Source organism: Camellia sinensis, chromosome 9 (assembly GCF_055761805.1).
Source record: "Camellia sinensis isolate YWXY chromosome 9, ASM5576180v1, whole genome shotgun sequence".
NCBI classification, from domain to species: Eukaryota; Viridiplantae; Streptophyta; class Magnoliopsida; order Ericales; family Theaceae; genus Camellia; species Camellia sinensis.
The window spans coordinates 39,699,990-39,711,574 of NC_138969.1; the positions used below are offsets into that span (position 1 = coordinate 39,699,990).

The 11,585-nt window shown below is 38.1% G+C and overlaps 1 pseudogene; it reads left to right on the plus strand.

Moving 5' to 3' along the window:
• LOC145789357 (protein ENHANCER OF LHP1 1-like) overlaps nt 1-11,060 on the plus strand; it is a 35,152-nt pseudogene extending 24,092 nt beyond the window's left edge.
• Nucleotides 11,061-11,585: the final 525 nt, after the last annotated feature.

Below are 11,585 nucleotides of genomic sequence, written 5' to 3' on the forward strand. Positions count from 1 at the left end.
CATGAATGAGAGTGAACGAAAGCCCAGTGAATAATATCAATTAAAAAAGGTACATGAATGGAATTCGAAACAAATACATCAAACGGCCTTAGGCCCAATTTATGTTTCCATCCAATGTATCAAGTGACTACAGATTCAGACATCTCAAATGGCTTCAGGCCCAATTCATTCATGTCCGACGGCCTTTGGCCCAATCATTAATATCCAACGGTCTTTGGCCCAAATCATTAATATCCGACGGCCTTTGGCCCAATCATTTATGTCCAACGGCCTTTGGCCTAATCATTCATATCCAACGGCCTTTGGCCTATTTATTTATATGAAACGGCCTTGGGCCCAATCATTCGGCATAACGAACATTTGTCCATAATTCGAATTAACAAACTTATGAAATTCAAATAAGAGCAAGCAATTGGACAAATAGCATATTTCAAAAATCTTTACCAAGATATTACTCACAGTGATCCGCTGGATGATTTGCCCTTGTGCTCAATCCTACACATTTCATAGACACAATGGGTCATAAGCAATTCAATCCGTTCCAAATTCATATATTCTTTTTAGGCCTTTTTCATATCTTCTTAATCCATTCACAATGCCCAATGCATGCCTAAGAGTGCTTAGGAATGAAAGAGAACAGAAAACGAAACAGGAAACCATTTTTCAAAATTTCTGAAACAGGGCTCCCCGCTCGAGCGCAGATTTCGCCGCTCAAGCGGACCCCTTTTGTTTGCAAAAGTACTGGTTACTTCAACTTTACGCTCGAGCGTGACCCTAGACGCTCGAGCTGAGAGTTGAAACAATGTGACTTACGCTCAAGTGTGACTCTCCCCGCTCGAGCGGACATCCATGTCTGCAAAAGTTCTGGGAACTAACATTTTACGCTAGAGCGGCGTATTCCCCACTCGAGCAGGCTTGACGAATTATGGGTTTTCCAGAATTCTATTTGAAGTTCAAATCAAAATCCCAAGGGTCCAATTCATGTATAAGGCATTCAAATATGCAGATACACTCCCAAAACATACATTTGAAGATAATTTGTAACCATAGCTTAAAATTCCATGGGTTTAACAACTTTCAAACCATAAATTATATATATATACACAAATCATGATTGTATTTAGCATGAACAAGCTTCAAAGCTTGAAATTAAGCCCCAATACATGGAAATTCCTGCATGCATGTATCAAACAACCCTCAAAACAACATGATCAACATGCTTTACCTTCAAACATGCAAAATTATGGTCAATCCTTACATGTATGCATCCAATGATCTCAAATTTATCAAGCTTAGCTTAATTCATATATTTAACTCTATATACAACTCAAACCACACTTTTTGATCACAATCTAACTTTGATTCCACAAAATTACAAACTCAAACTTATGAATTCACTCTCCTAGGAGCTCCAATCTTCACAAAGTATAGTTAATTCTTGAGTTTAGCCCCTAATTCTCAAGCTTTGAGCCAAATTGCATAATTCTTCCTCTTCCTCTGTAACGCCCTCAAAATAATACATAATACCCATCATTCAGACATGCAGTAATATAAGAAAATCAACGCCTTTCCATTCATCAGAGTAGTTCTTACAACAGTATTACATGTTAACAACAAAAGTAAATGCCTACGGGCTTACAGCTTTCCAAGTCAACACTTGGTTACACAAAAGAAGAGTACTAACTCTATACAAATAAGCCCTTGGCTTGATATACATATAATACCAACAAAATAATCAAAAAGAGTCTTCAACTCCCATAACCATCCAAGCTATGTCCTTGGAGGTGGCATGCTACCTGTACCTGAAAATAATGTCCCATATAGGGTGAGCCAACGCCCAGTAGAGATATGCTAGACACAATATGAGCAGTAACTAAGACATTAGCAATTGATAAATGTTTAACTCCCATAAATCAATTCATAAACCATTTCCATTACATGACCACTATGTCTATGTTTCATTTCATTTTCCATTTCTTATTCAATTTCCAAATTCATACCCGTGGCTCAGAACCTGGCCACACACTCTAAACGAAATAATAATTCATATTAAACATTTCCCATTTCGCAATAGATAAGCATACAAGCTATATCAACACCTCAACAGATAAGCATATGAGCTATATCCACACTTCCATAGATAAGCATATGAGCTATATCAACACTTCCATAGATAAGCATATGAGCTATATCAACACTTCAACGGATAAGCATATGAGCTGTATCACCGGAGTCCATCCCCTATCTTCTCCCAAACATTAACCGGTTTAGAGGTCCATCTCCTATCTTCCCCTAAACCGTGGAGTACATCCCCTATCTCCTCCCACACAACACAATGCATATAAACAATTATCATATACATCATCAAACAATACATAAAGTTAATGTATTCTTTCAACTGTCATATACGATGACACATTCCATTGATTAGTTTCAGTTTGCCTAATCATCATGCATTGTCTACAATAATTACGACTACCCTCCACTGGTAGCCCAAGGCAATTATTTCTAAACAGATAATAAATGCGTTAACAGATAATTTATCCATATTTCCAAAAGTGAGCGATTAATAAATCCAACTTCACTAATCCATCTCATAATGAGCCAATTTCATTATATTCAACTCAATTCCATATTTTCTCAACACTTGTCATTAATTACACTAGTGACCCAAAAATACCCAAACATGGCATTTTTCCCTTGATTCCCAATATTGACTCCAAGAGTCCATATATTACCAACAACATCAATATACTCATTTTGAAACCCAAATACGTATTTATGGTCCAAAATAAACAAAACCCTCTTTTCAAAATTAAACATTTGAAACCCTAGTTTCCAAAACCCAAAACCATTTATACAAAAACTCAATATCTAGGTAAAAACCCATAAAAGTGAGTAGAAATCCCTACCTCAAATTCGGAGCCCAAGGGAAGGAGATGAAGAAAACCAAAATGCTCCAAACTCCAAGATCCACGGATCAAAACGATGCCCTCGACGATCAACACAACTTTTACAAAGGCCAAAGGAAAGGGAAGCACTCTAACTAGATCAAACCCTAGAGAGAAGGGAGTTTCTAGAGAGAGAGTCTCTCAAAATCGGTTTTGGGAAAGTAAGAGAGAGAGTGAATGTAAAAAGTGATTCAAAAATGCCTAACTGCCTTCTGATAGACGACATTCCCGCTCGATCGGAGAACAGGACGCTCGAGCGTAAAGCACAAAAATCTGGACACGCTTGAGCGCAATAATGCTCGCTCGAGCGCCAAGACACAAGAATAAAATACATCCGCTTGAGCGCGAAAACCAGTCCGCTCGAGCATAGATTTCCCTCTTCCAGAACTTACACCAAAAAATGTATTACCTGCTCGAGCCCCAACAAGCCCGCTCGAGCGCGACCTGCTCGAGCACAAGAAATCCGCTCGAGCATAGAAATCACACCTGCAGAAGTTTTGCAGAGCACCAAAAAATACTAGGAGTGTGCAATCTCCGCTCGAGCACTAGACGACCCGCTCGAGCGGAACAACCAAAAACCTGGCAACAAGATTTTAGACCAAGGCTCAAACCACCTGCTCGAAACATGCCCAACACATCCTAAAACTCAAACAAATGGAATCAAAGGATGACAATAAGATAGATACAACTACCAACTCCACGGAACCAAAGTCCGAAATACAATAGATATCGAAAGGGAAAACCGGGATTGCTATAACCTTCCCCCGTTAAAGAATTTCGTCCCCGAAATTAAAGACAAGTTTTTCAGAAACAAGATTTTCTCAATTCCCAGCATTATTACAAATGCAAAATTTAACAACTCGACCCATTTCCGGTCATTCCATCTCTATTCAAGAGGCAATTTACCACATATCTCAATATGTATTAACAACATGCTTTCCTTGAAATTCATCAATTTCTACATATATGTTTCACAATTCTATATCATATTTCACATTCATGATATATCTCCATTTCTACAATACATTCAACATATACAATGTTATAACAAACTTCCAATTTAAGGCAAGTTCTACAATACTTCCATAAAACAAAACATTCACAATGTTTTACAACTTAAGACATATATAATGCTCTTAAGGTTCAATAAGATTACAAAATTTCCAATGCATGATTACACGTCAACAAACAAGTCCGGATATTTCTCGCGGACCTCCAACTCACGTTCCCAAGTGGCTTCCTCCACTCCGTGATGTTTCCACAAAATCTTTACCAAGGGAATGGTCTTGCCTCGCAAGACTTGATCCCGCCTATCCAAGACCCGAACCGGTCTCTCCTCATACGAGGCATCCTCATCTACCTCCAAATCGGTCCAATCCAACACATGGTACGAATTCGGCTCGTACTTCCGAAGCATACTAACATGAAACACGTCATGAACCCACCCCGGACAACTGTGGTGGCAAAGCCAAACGATAAGTAACTTCCACAATCCTCTCAAGGATCTCAAAGGGACCGATAAACCGAGGGGATAACTTCCTACTCTTCCCGAACCTCATCAAACCTCGCCTAGGTGATATTTTCAAGAAAACATGATCACCTAACTCAAATGCCAAAGGCCTCTTCCTACGGTCAGCATAACTCTTTTGGCGACTCTGGGCTGTAACAAGCCTCCTACGGATAAGCTCAACTTTCTCCGTCGTCTCTCTTACCAACTCTGAACCCAACAAAGGTGCATCACCCACCTCAGCCCAATAAACTGGAGACCTACACGGTCGGCCATACAAGGCCTCAAATGATGCCATACCGATGCTAGACTGGAAACTATTGTTGTAGGCAAACTCTACCAAGGGCAAGTGCCTCTCCCACGTCCCACTAAAGTCAAGGACACAACCTCGAAGCATATCCTCAAGGCATAACGCTCGGACTGCCCGTCAGTTTGAGGATGATAAGCCGTACTAAAGGTCAACTTAGTGCCCAAGGCACTCTGCAAACTCTGCCACAACCTAGCAGTAAAACGAGGATCTCTATCTGAGACGATCGTTACTGGGACCCCGTACAACCTCACTATGTTCCGAATATACAAGTCAGCAAGATGATCTACCGAATCTCTCACGCGCATAGGAATAAAGTGCGCTGACTTAGTCAACCGGTCTACAACCACCCAAATAGCATCACTACCCCGCTGAGTCTTCGGAAGACCTACAACGAAGTCCATAGTGACATGCTCCCACTTCCACTCGGCAATAGGCAAGTGTTGCAACAAACCCGCTGGCCTCTGATGTTCGGCCTTCACTTGCTGACAAGTAAGGCACTTAGACACGAAGACTGCCACATCTCTCTTCATTCCCTGCCACCAGAACTGGCGACCCAAATCCTGATACATCTTAGTGCCTCCCAGATGCACCGCATCTCCTGCCTACCCCGCCTGCCACGCCTACCACCTCGTCCTCGCCCTGACATCCTAATAAAGGTAACGAAGAACGTTAGCACATTCATAAATGTGCCGAAGCTATAACACTCGCGTCCTAATGCATGGACAACTGTAATTCATTCCATGTAAGGACACAATCACATAAGCACTTACGAATTTCATTTCCAGATAATGATAGTCCCGAGGCGTTACTAGAGTTCCGGTTAGAAACAGCATTGATCAAGTGCTTTTCCAACAAGACTCACAGAAACCCAAGGATCCAATCAACATCCTAGAAACTAAATCCCATACCCAAATAATCACATAAACACGTTATCACATAAGCACATAACATTACATTTAAGTCTCTAACAAGTTGTATACTAATCACTTACCACGTACCCAAAGTATTCGAACCCGGTACGCTCTGATACCAAGTTGTAATGCCCTCAAAATAATACATAATACCCATCATTCAGACATGCAGTAATATAAGAAAATCAACGCCTTTCCATTCATCAGAGTAGTTCTTACAACAGTATTACATGTTAACAACAAAAGTAAATGCCCTACGGGCTTACAGCTTTCCAAGTCAACACTTGGTTACACAAAAGAAGAGTACTAACTCTATACAAAATAAGCCCTTGGCTTGATATACATGTAATACAAACAAAATAATCAAAAAGAGTCTTCAACTCCCATAACCATCTAAGCTATGTCCTTGGAGGTGGCATGCTACCTGTACCTGAAAATAATGTCCCATATAGGGTGAGCCAACGCCCAGTAGAGATATGCTAAACACAATATGAGCAGTAACTAAGATATTAGCAATCGATAAATGTTTAACTCCCATAAATCAATTCATAAACCATTTCCATTACATGACCACTATGTCTATGTTTCATTTCATTTTCCATTTCTTATCCAATTTCCAAATTCATACCCGTGGCTCAAAACCTGGCCACACACTCTAAATGAAATAATAATTCATATTAAACATTTTTCATTTCGCAATAGATAAGCATACAAGCTGTATCAACACCTCAACAGATAAGCATATGAGCTATATCAACACTTCCATAGATAAGCATATGAGCTATATCAACACTTCCATAGATAAGCATATGAGCTATATCAACACTTCAACGGATAAGCATATGAGCTGTATCACCGGAGTCCATCCCCTATCTTCTTCCAAACATTAACCGATTTAGAGGTCCATCCCCTATCTTCCCCTAAATCGTGGAGTACATCCCTTATCTCCTCCCACACAACACAATACATATAAACAATTATCATATACATCATCAAACAATACATAAAGTTAATGTATTCTTTCAACTGTCATATACGATGACACATTCCATTGATTAGTTTTAGTTTGCCTAATCATCATGCATTGTCTACAACAATCACGACTACCCCTCCACCGATAGCCCAAGGCAATTATTTCTAAACAGATAATAAATGCGTTAACAGATAATTTATTCATATTTCCAAAAGTGAGCGATTAATAAATCCAACTTCACTAATCCATCTCATAATGAGCCAATTTCATTATATTCAACTCAATTCCATATTTTCTCAACACTTGTCATTAATTACACTAGTGACCCAAAAATACCCAAACATGGCATTTTTCCCTTGATTCCCAATATTGACTCCAACAATCCATATATTACCAACAACATCAATATACTCATTTTGAAACCCAAATACGTATTTATGGTCCAAAATAAACAAAACCCTCTTTTCAAAATTAAACATTTGAAACCCTAGTTTCCAAAACCCAAAACCATTTATACAAAAACTCAATATCTAGGTCAAAACCCATAAAAGTGAGTAGGAATCCCTACCTCAAATTCGGAGCCCAAGGGAAGGAGATGAAGAAAACCAAAATGCTCCAAACTCCAAGATCCACGGTTCAAAACGATGCCCTCGACGATCAACACAACTTTTACAAAGGCCAAAGGAAAGGGAAGCACTCTAACTAGATCAAACCCTAGAGAGAATGAAGTTTCTTGAGAGAGAGGCTCTCAAAATCGGTTTTGGGAAAGTGAGAGAGAGAGTGAATGTAAAAAGTGAATCAAAAATGCCTAACTGCCTTCTGATATACGACATTCCCGCTCGATCGGAGAACAGGACGCTCGAGCGTAAAGCACAAAATCTGGACATGCTCGAGCGCAATAAGGCTCGCTCGAGCGCCAAAACACAAGAATAAAGTACATCCGCTCAAGCGCGAAAACCAGTCCGCTCGAGCGTAGATTTCCCCCTCCCAGAACTTACACCAAAAAATGTATTACCCGCTCGAGCCCCAACAAGCTCGCTTGAGCGTGACCCGCTCGAGTGCAAGAAATCCGCTCGAGCGTAGAAATCACACCTGCAGAAGTTTTGCAGAGCACCAAAAAATACTAGGAGTGTGCAATCTCCGCTCGAGCGCTAGACGACCCGCTCGAGCGGAACGACCTAAAACCTGGCAACAAGATTATAGACCAAGACTCAACCCACCTGCTCGAAACATGCCTAACACATCCTAAAACTCAAACAAATGGAATCAAAGGATGACAATAAGATAGATACAACTACCAACTCCACAGAACCAAAGTCCGGAATACAACAGATATCGAAAAGGAAAACCGGGATTGCTATATCCTCACTCTAGAACTGGCCCCTCTCTCTCACTAGAGTGTAATTCAGATTTTGGGCTCATAGCAAGATGCATATGAGTGTAAGTTGGCCTATTTATAGGCTCTCTTAATCAAATTTGATTAGGATTAATTAATAGTGTTTAATTCAATCAGTTTAACTAATTAATTCATTCCAAATCAGTTTTCAATTAAATTTTACCATAGGCTCTAAAAATTACGCCAATTATAATGGCATAGTCAATTTCGGTTTCTGTGGCCGATAAGGCCTTCAATTTCCAGTTCATAATAGTAAGTAGAACAAATTTTTCTACGGTGAACAGATAGAAGTTCAAAATCACATATAATCATATAAACGACATCCAAAATCATATTAAACACATAATCGCAATCATAATTAAGATTAATTAGTATAATACAGAACAGGGTTATCACAATTGTCATATTCTAGTTTACTTACATGATAAACATTAATTAGAGAACTCAGTAGTGAGAAACCATGTTAACACTATAATGGGTGGATGAAATTTCCATTTTGAGCTTAATATATTGAAGCCTATGTTTGTTTTAAGTTTTTAATTTGATTAATTTTTTTTATAAATAATGTTGTCAGGTGGAGAGTTTCAAACCAACATCACCAAATTTACATTGCCAATTCGTGTGCTTGCATTTAATAAACCTAGTAACATGTTGGCAGCCACTGGTGATGATGAGAGTATTAAACTTATCAATACTATAGATGGTTAAATTGAGAGGGTTTTGAAAGGACATAAAGGGTCAGTCACTGGTTTAGCTTTTGATCCTAAAAGCAAGTACTTGGGTTCACTTGATTCAGTTGGGACAATCATATATTAAGAACTCCAATCTAGAATAGCATTACACACTCTCAAAGGCATAGCTCTTGACAACTGGTTTGGATTTTCTGTCATGAATATACTTTGTTGGAGTCCAGATGGTAAGGTGTTAGCTGTCCTTGGTTTGAAAAATGATGTTGTCATGTACGATAGAGACACAGCTAAAAAGCTATTCTCTTTAAGAGGTGATCATGTGGAACGAATTTGTTTCTTGCCTTGGTCACCTAATGGGAAATATATGGCCACTTCTGGTTTAGACAGATAGGTCTTGATCTGGGATGTGGATCAGAGGCTGGACATTGACAGGCAAAAATTTGATGATGTAATATGCTGTATGTCATGGAAGCCAACTAGAAATGCATTGGCTGTTATTAATGCTATGGGGAAGTATGGTATTTGGGAATCGGCCGTTCCATCATCAATGAAATCTCTTACAAAAGGTATTCCTACTTTACAATCAAAGAACAATAATGGTCTCCTCTTGTTTGATAAAGAGAAAGAGGAAGAGAAACCTTATATATCTGGTAGTTTAAGTAATCTTGGTGAAGATAGCCATGATGAATTTGAACCACCTAGCAGAAAAAGATTGTGAAAACAGTTTGTATATAGTGGCGATTTTGATGAAGAGATTAATGATGATTTGAGTTTGTTTCCAAAATCCCGAAAAAAAAGCCTCTCATAGTTGAAAAGAAACAATGGAAAAGGGGAAGGAGGTACAAAAGAGCACAATTATCTCAGCAGGGTCAAAAATACAGGAGGCTTTTCAACCAAGTTCTACTCCCATGCAGCTTGGAAAAAGGCGCTTTCTTTGTTATAACATGCTTGGAAGCCTAACCACCATTGAACACGACGGATACTCCTATATTAAGGAATCCAAACTGTTGTTTCATGTCATCATTTGTCTTTGTAATTTTAATAGATAATAATGATGCTATGGTGCTTTTGTTGTTTAATGAGTGAAGCAAGAAAAAAGGTAGGTAATTTTAACCAGTCTGTATTATGTAAAGAGAAAATTGAAAGCATGGAGAAGCTGTATTGATAACTCCGTTGATGCTTGTTAGTTGTGATATACCCCTTAGGATTTAAATAGAAACCATATGTACTAAAATATACTAAGTTCATAATCGAATCAAGTCAGATCCCATTTCACATAATCTTAAACTGAATCAAGTGTGCACTTGATGAATTCAATTTTAATTCAGTGAAACGTTTGTCCTATACATAAGACACCGATAATGGATTGTTGTAGGCCACTCACATTCATGCAATACTACTACTAAAGATTCTATATTATGTGCTAGGAGTACATTATAATTTATATTTCACTGTCGCTATGACAATTTACCATTTCACTTCCCTATTTATGAGATGGCTTTGAGATTGTTGGCAATGAATTGATGTATCACACTTAAATTGTCACAGTGTTCCAAATCAAAACAACCCGTATTAATTACTAATATTATCATATAACAGAAAGATTTTCACGACATCGGAAGAGGCCCCTGAGTTCCATCAATGACTGATTACTGTGGTTTTACAATGGCTGCACTAAACGAAAACGAAAGTGTGTTTGCAAATCTATGCAAGGGTGAAAAGGGCATGAGTACTCTTATGTATCGCACTTTCAGTAGCTGGGCAAATAACAACGAGGTTGGCTAGCTTTTTTATTTTTATTTGTTTTATTTTTTTTAATAGTATTTCTTGTGTTTGTGATTTACTCTTATGCTTCAATATCAACATCCTCATAACTAGACACAACATCTACAAATGTAAAATTACCTTCTTCAAACAACTATGGAGGAGCTTCACCATTGCTGACTGTTAGCTAAAGAAAATCCAGTGGTTTATGCGTTTTGAAAAAGAAGCAAAGGTTGTGGCACATGGTACTGCTTGGGTAGCTGCTGTTACAAGTCTTAATTTTCTTCACATCTTCAATGAGGGTGGCTTGCAGGTTTGTCATATAAAATTATTTATCTCCTCACGTTTTTTTTTTTAAATGAATCCATGATCATTTTAGTTCTTGTATGAAATTGTGTTTTAGTTCTTGTATGGTTATAGCCATCATCTGTACATGTTGAATCAATCTTCAAATGAAATGAAGTGTTTCTTGATCGTTTTGGAAGCAGCCACTTCGAAATGAAGTGTTTCTTGGTAGTTTTTTCTTTTTATACTTTGAGTTGCTATTCCAGGCTATTCTCTTATTCATTATGTGGAAAACATTGAATTTGCAGGATGTAGATTGGATAGACAGGCTGGCTTTGCAACATGTTAATCTTTGTGTAGGATATAGTTTATTTAAAATCATGGCTCTCCTAAAAGCCTTTTATCTGGCCTCTTCCTAAAGATTGTTCCTCTTATTGATCACATTAGAGATAACCTTATTTCTCTTATCTCTTCAAGCATGGAAGAACATTTGTGGTCCAATAATTCTGATATATGTACCTTAAAAAGTAGTGAATTCATTTAGTTTTTATCAATACCTAAAGATTGGGATCTTACTCTCAAATAGAAGCCTAGCAAAATGTAGTCCTTGTGACAAAAATAAGGGTAATGATAGTATGTGAAAACAATACCATTTTTATTTTGAAGTAAGCTTCACTGAAAGCATTAACAATTTAAACAATTCTATATGATTTTTTTAGTAGGTTTGTTGTTGTTTTAAAATTCTACACATTTTTAGATCCTAATGTGATTTGAATCGCTTGGCTTAACTAGAATCATA